At 51.1% G+C, this 6,246-nt stretch overlaps 1 long non-coding RNA gene across 1 annotated transcript; it reads right to left on the minus strand.

Annotated features, from left to right (window-relative positions):
* Window positions 1-1,311: 1,311 nt before the first annotated feature.
* On the minus strand, window positions 1,312-1,721 carry LOC117058735. Its single transcript, XR_004427873.1, has 3 exons — window positions 1,656-1,721; window positions 1,474-1,550; window positions 1,312-1,369 (listed from the first exon to the last, which is right to left on the minus strand). It is a non-coding gene; the product is annotated as an uncharacterized LOC117058735 (long non-coding RNA).
* Window positions 1,722-6,246: the final 4,525 nt, after the last annotated feature.

Consider the following 6,246-nt stretch of genomic DNA (forward strand, 5'->3'; position numbering starts at 1 on the left):
GCAACTTAAAAATGTGATGCTGGTGGTCAACGAAATAGGTTTAAAGACTCTCTCAAGGCAAATCTGAACAAAATGTAGTATAAACAATTGGGAAAGGCTGCCCTGCGAGCGCTCCAATTGGAGAACAGCCTTTACGAAGGTGTCATGGACTTTGAAAACGCTCGAACTCAGGATGAAAGGAAGAAACGAGCTAAGAGGAAGGCACATTCGGCAAATCCTCACAGTGAACGACTCCCGTCAGGAAACTGCCAGGAAACTGTGGAAGGACGTTTGGACCCAGAATTGGCCTTCCAGTGTTCTCCCAGCCCCATGCAAATCTTTCCTTCCTCTTACCTGTTCTATTTCGTTGGTGGTTTTAGCAGCAGCCACTGCGATGCACAAGCGAAATGATCCTGCAAGAAAGAAGGAAACTTTGAGGCAGGGGAGAACTGGATGCTATGTGCTGCTTCGAGGGAAGAATCCCTGAACACGTGAATGGTCTGCCACAGACCAAACGCCAGGGACAGTGCTTCAGAAAAGCCATTGCAGGAGAACCCAGGTGGGCAGAGAGTTCTTGGGATTGAATCTTGTTTGTGGCTTTCCCACTGGGAGAAGAGGCTGGACCAGACAGTCCCTTGGCCTGATCCTGCAGGCCCTTCTTGTGTGTTTCCTAATGCCCCCCTGCCTTCCCCCTGCAAAGGAAATGGAGACATCAGCAGGAACCTGCGTCCCAGTCACGCTAGCCCCAGTCTGGGGCAGGAGGGGGGGGACCTGGGAAGGGGTCAGTTCTCCCTACCTGATCTTATTATCTTCTCCCACTTGGCCTCCATAAGGGCGTCTCGGCTCCGTCCAGGTCCCGGCCGGCCCAGCACAGAAGCAGCAGCCAAAGTCTCTGAAATAACCCGAGAAGCTGTTTTAATGGAAGGAAACTTTGGCTGCTGCTTCTGCGCAAAACAGGGCCGGGAAGGAGCCATTCCCGCACGGAGAAGGCAAACAACACTATGGATTATAAACATATTTTATTTTATATTTATCTGTCTTGGGGGGGGGGGAGGAATTTTCGGCCATCCTGCACGGCTGAAGCAGAAGTCTTCCTAAATCCCCTCTACATCCATTGCCCACCGCACGTGTTTGGCTGAAAAGCAGGAGAAAAAGGAAAATGGTCAAGGAAAATGGGAGTTGTAATCGAGCTTCACCTTTAGCAGGCCCCCACTTCCCAAACTGGTCATATTAGTGTCCACCTTTTTCCAGAAGCGCATCCACAGGAGGAACACATCCACTCAACTTCCAGGGTGTTCTCCCCGCCCCCTGCAAAGGTTCCCTTCCTCTTACCTTTTCTTTTGGGGGGCGGCTTCGGCAGCAGCGACAGCAGGAGTGCAGGCGTGAGATTCTGCAAGAAAGAAGGGATCTTTGAAGCAGGGGAGAACTTGAGGCTAAGGGCTTCTTCCCCCTGTCCCATTATCTCCTTCCCCCTCCTTCCCCCTGTCCCATTACCTCAGAGGCAGGTATCCTCCGCCTGGGCTCCAGTCCCTCCCGGGATGCGGCGGCTCCCAGGCTGAGTCCCTCCCTCGCTGCAAAACAAAGAGAGACTTCAGCAGGCGCCTGGCTCCCAGCCACGCTAGCCCCAGTCTGGGGCAGGAGGGTGGGGGACCTGGGAAGGGGGCATTTCCTCCTACCTGATCTTAAACGATGTCCCCACTTCGCCTCCTCCTCTGTACGGGCGTCTTGGCTCCGTCCCGGCCGGCCCAGCACAGAAGCAGCAGCCAAAGTTTCCTCCCTCTCTAAAATATCCTGAGATGTTCTTCGAAGGATTGGAGGAAACTTTGGCTGCTGCTTCTGCGCCAAACAGGGCCGGGCAGGAGCCTCGGCCGTACAGAGGAGGGGCAGTGGGGAAGCGGCGTGAGGGATCTCAGCCGGGAACCGCCGGGATGTTCTCTTCCTCCCGGGAGCAGGAGCTGGAGCCTCGAACCTGGAGAAATAAGGAGAAATATGGGCTAAGAAGGCAAACAAAGAACCTGTAATGCAATGTATTTCTGCCACCTTTTGAGATTTCATCAGATTTCTCAACGGGGCAGCATTTCCAAAGAAGAAGAAGGTGGCAAAAATAAGCACAACATGCCCTTGTTTGAGATCTAGGTGGTCCTGGACAGCTGTATGCCTAAACTGAAGCCCAAACATGGAGAACTACTGTATCTATTTCTCAAAATATTTAGGTATGGACTAGTAGGCTGGTATAGATTCATGCAGTTCTGAAGCCACAGTGTCAGCTCCTGGGGGGGGGGGCTGTTCCCCAAGGCAATAGATGGGGGGGAAAGAAGTGGACCACAAAGAAACACTTCCTGAAAAACTACAGGAATATCTAAACCAGGCCTTCCTCCTCCAGCTGGCTGTCCCATTGCTGGCATGAGGAAATGGCAATCCCCACCCCCAGCAATGGGAGAGCCACTTCTTCCCCTGGTCCACTTCCACACACCATGTCTGCTTCTGTCTGAAGGAAGGAAGGACGTATGGGGTGGGGAGACTTGTGGGATTCACAGCATACCTGCATGTTTGGGTTTTCGCCCTCACACCGCTGGGCTGTTTCTGCTGATGGGCCGGATTCAGACCATGACCCTGGGAGAGACGAAGGACATTGTATTTTCCTAGCATATGCATCTACTCTAGGGCACCGGCCTCTCCAATTATTTCCTTCTGGGGCACAGCCCCCTCAATATTCCCCCCCCATCTGCCTTCCCAGCTCCCTCCCGCCCTCAGTCTTCTGCCCCCCCCCCGCCACATCCCTCCTTCTCCTGCACAGCAACCCAGAAGCAGAGTAGGGAAGGAGAGCCAGCGGAGGCAGGGCCCTCCTGCGGGGGGGGGGGACATAGGGCCCCTGGGGGAGCAACCCCTAAACCAGTGTGCGGACACCCTGAGCGCTGGCGAGGGTGCATGGCCAGCTGACCCAGGGGAGGAAGGAGGCAGAACAACCACCCCTGCCATGCTGCCCATGCCCACGTCACCACTGTTTGCCAACGCTCACTGCACCTGCCTGGGCACACAAGGGCCCGACCCCTGTCTTGGAAGGAGGGGGGGCAAGGGGCTGGGGTGAGACGGGCCTGCTCCCCCCCCCAGGCCTATTTTGCTTAGGTTGGCACTATGGAATTAACACACCACAACTTGAAGAGCCTACCCTTCTTTCATTTGTGGCCTGCAGCACAGCAGCCTCTTAGGACCTGGGAGACAGAAAGGAAAATAAAAACAGAGGAAGAGGTTATGTTACGCCTGTATGCCTTGACCCAATAAGACCAGAAGAAAGATTCAGGCAGCAAAGTTTCCAAAAGCAAAGTTTCTTTATTGCAATAAGGTGCATTCAGTAAGCAAAAGGCAAATGCACACCCCACCTCCTGTGGGGCAAGCTTAAGTACTCTCTATGACATAGTAAAGCTCCTCCTAAATCCCTCCTCCTGGCCTATCAGAACTAATATTATAATACTGCGTTAGCAAATCAGAACATTTCCTTTGTCCGGCTGCCTTTGTCTGTTTCAAGCTGCTTTAGCCGCCAGGAGGTGCTATATGCTATTATTTCAGTGCCTAAATGCCTAGCCGTTGACCCCCAACTGCACCTGGGACCTTATTTTGGCTTCTGCTGATGTTCACAGGAAATGGCTTGGTCACAGGGTGAGTTGTGGTTAGCTACCCAGACAGAGTCTTAAAAAAGAGGAAGTCTGTGGTCGGCCGTTTACTGGCATTCTGCTGAACTGCTGAACTGCTGAAACTGCTGATATGTCTAAAAAAGCTGCAGTGCTAAGCTTTAGCTAGAGTGAGCAGAACTGCATCTTATAAAATGGAATCAAAGTGAAGCTGCATCTAAAATGGGGTTCTGTGGCTCTTTCTACCTACCCTCTGGTACCTTGGTGCCTCATTTCCCCCCTTTCAATCGAGAGGAGCAGCTTGTTCTGCTTCCTCTTCAGATTGACCCATTGAGCTTTTATCATATAGGACCAATACATGAGTTCGTGTTGCAGCATTCACTGAGCGAGTAATCATGCGACGTACCATTTGGATAAGGCATGGCAATAAGCAAGTTATAACAGAGAAGATAATAACAATGAAAATCCCAACCACTAATATTTCTTTTAACCAACCCCATCCCGGGAGCAATGAGCTTATCCAATTCCATAAACTTGGGAATCCAGAATCCACCTGGTCTAGGCTAACCTCATGGAATAAGTCAGCGTCCTTATTGATCTTACGGATATCTTTGTCAACACGTTGGCTTTCATTATACACTGAGGCCGATTCTCTAATGTGGCTTATGTCGGTCCTTACCCGTTGGTTCTGGTCAATGTAAACACAACAGGAGGAATTTAGGAGGGCACATACCCCTCCCTGGCTAGCAAGGAGATAATCTAAAGCCATCCTATTTTGGAGGGTCGTAGAGGTCATCTGGATAATCTCGGCTTGGAGGGCTGCTAGGGCATCTGCAGTAGAATTAGTTGCTTCAGCTATCCGGACCACCTCCGACTGGAGGGCTGACAAGGCATCTGCAGAGGAAGCAGCGAAATTCTCTAGGGTTGCAGAAATATTCACTAGTGCCCTTTCTAATTGGTCAACACCGAGCCAAGGTATGAAAGCCCTTACGAAAGAATGATATCTTGTATTACGTGTGACCAGCGGGTTTGACCTTCTGCGGGGTCGAAACCGTCCCCTACCTTGCTTTGGGAGCCTTTTATAAAATGTGATGCCCGGGGATATTGTACCTACGGTACAAGTCCCATACCAGTTTGCTGGCAGCATCTTGTAGGCAGCATTACCGCATAGGTAGAATACCCCAGCCCAGCTTTTGAATGGGAAGTGCCACGAAGGGGGTTTTTCGGCATCAGTTGGGATAAACCAGGCGAGGTTCGGATAGTAATCTATCTGATCTTCATAGATTCCGCTACAGTGCGTGTAGTTACCCACAAACGGTCCCCCGGGCTTTGGGGATCTAAGTCGGTAAAGACAAGGGCCTCCCTCTTTTATCCAATCAATACTCCACGTTTGATCCTGAAAACCCTTTGGTGGGATGTAGGGCAGGCTTTGCCAAAAAACGATCCTCCATTCGACCCACCGATAATACTGCTTACGTTCAGGCTTTGCGTCAGGCCTATGGAGTGTTGTGTTAGTCTGGTTGAGGTCTATTGGAATTCCTATTACTGGTATCCCCTGTCCCAGATGCATCGGTACATGCACACATATCCAACAATTCGATTGGTTCAGGTTCCGGACTATAGAAGACGTAAGTTTTAGGAATGTATTTTCCTTCCATCCCTTGGCCATCCACGGTGTGAGAGTTATCAGCAGGAAGAGGATGATCGGTCTCCTCATCTTGCTCAGTGGGGCACTGACTACGCTTCCTGCCACAAAACAGGTAACTATACCAATAACACAGGAGAATTATAAATAGGGCTACACCTCCGCTCAGGGGGAGGAAAACCCACCAAGATCCGAACATGTGGGCCTCTCACCGTCTGTCTCACTCAGGTTCACAGTGCCCGCAAGTGAGATGCTCCCAATCTATATAGGGGTAATTGATTATTCGTGGACAGTATCTTTCTGCGGTTGCACTTAATCCAGCCTGATACACAGCCAGACCTCGGTGACTGTAAAGGTGACAGTGGACTCGGTACACTTCAAATTTACCACCTACCCTTCGAATGAGGAGGAAAGGTCTATGGGCCCATTCAGTTATCGCAGAGGCTTTCCAGAGTAACCACAGTGGAAGACTCGGGTGTTGCATTAACATAAACCTATAATGCTCGCATCTCAGTTTCCCTACTTGTAAAAGAATTCCCTGTCGAGCAACAGGACGGACAAACCACTTGTGGCACTGTGCCTCAGACCAACTTTCCTGATATTCCTCTGATGGGGAGGGGCGCCTTTGCATGAGGAGCCTATCCTTCCTGGTACTGGTATAGGATATGCGCCCCTTGGTGTACTTCTGGATTGGGACAACCTACCCGGTAGGGACGCCGTCCTAATTCTATGGGGTTGGGGCAGTCCTCTATGCGGTAGGCCACCACTCGGCAACCACAAGTATATTCAAAAATCCAGGGGTGGCCTAATACTGATTTCCGGGAGAGGTCCAAAATTAATTTTCTTTTGGTGACTACTTGTACAATCAAATCTCTTCCCATTCAATTCCCTTTAGGCCAGTTGGCCACCTCCCCCCTTTCCTCCTCCCTTCAAGCCCACAGTTAATTACAAGTACAGGATCAGAGGTCTCGGTCCTCCCGCGTACCGCTGCTC

The sequence above is a fragment of the Lacerta agilis genome, chromosome 14, assembly GCF_009819535.1.
Source record: "Lacerta agilis isolate rLacAgi1 chromosome 14, rLacAgi1.pri, whole genome shotgun sequence".
Classification (NCBI taxonomy): domain Eukaryota; kingdom Metazoa; phylum Chordata; class Lepidosauria; order Squamata; family Lacertidae; genus Lacerta; species Lacerta agilis.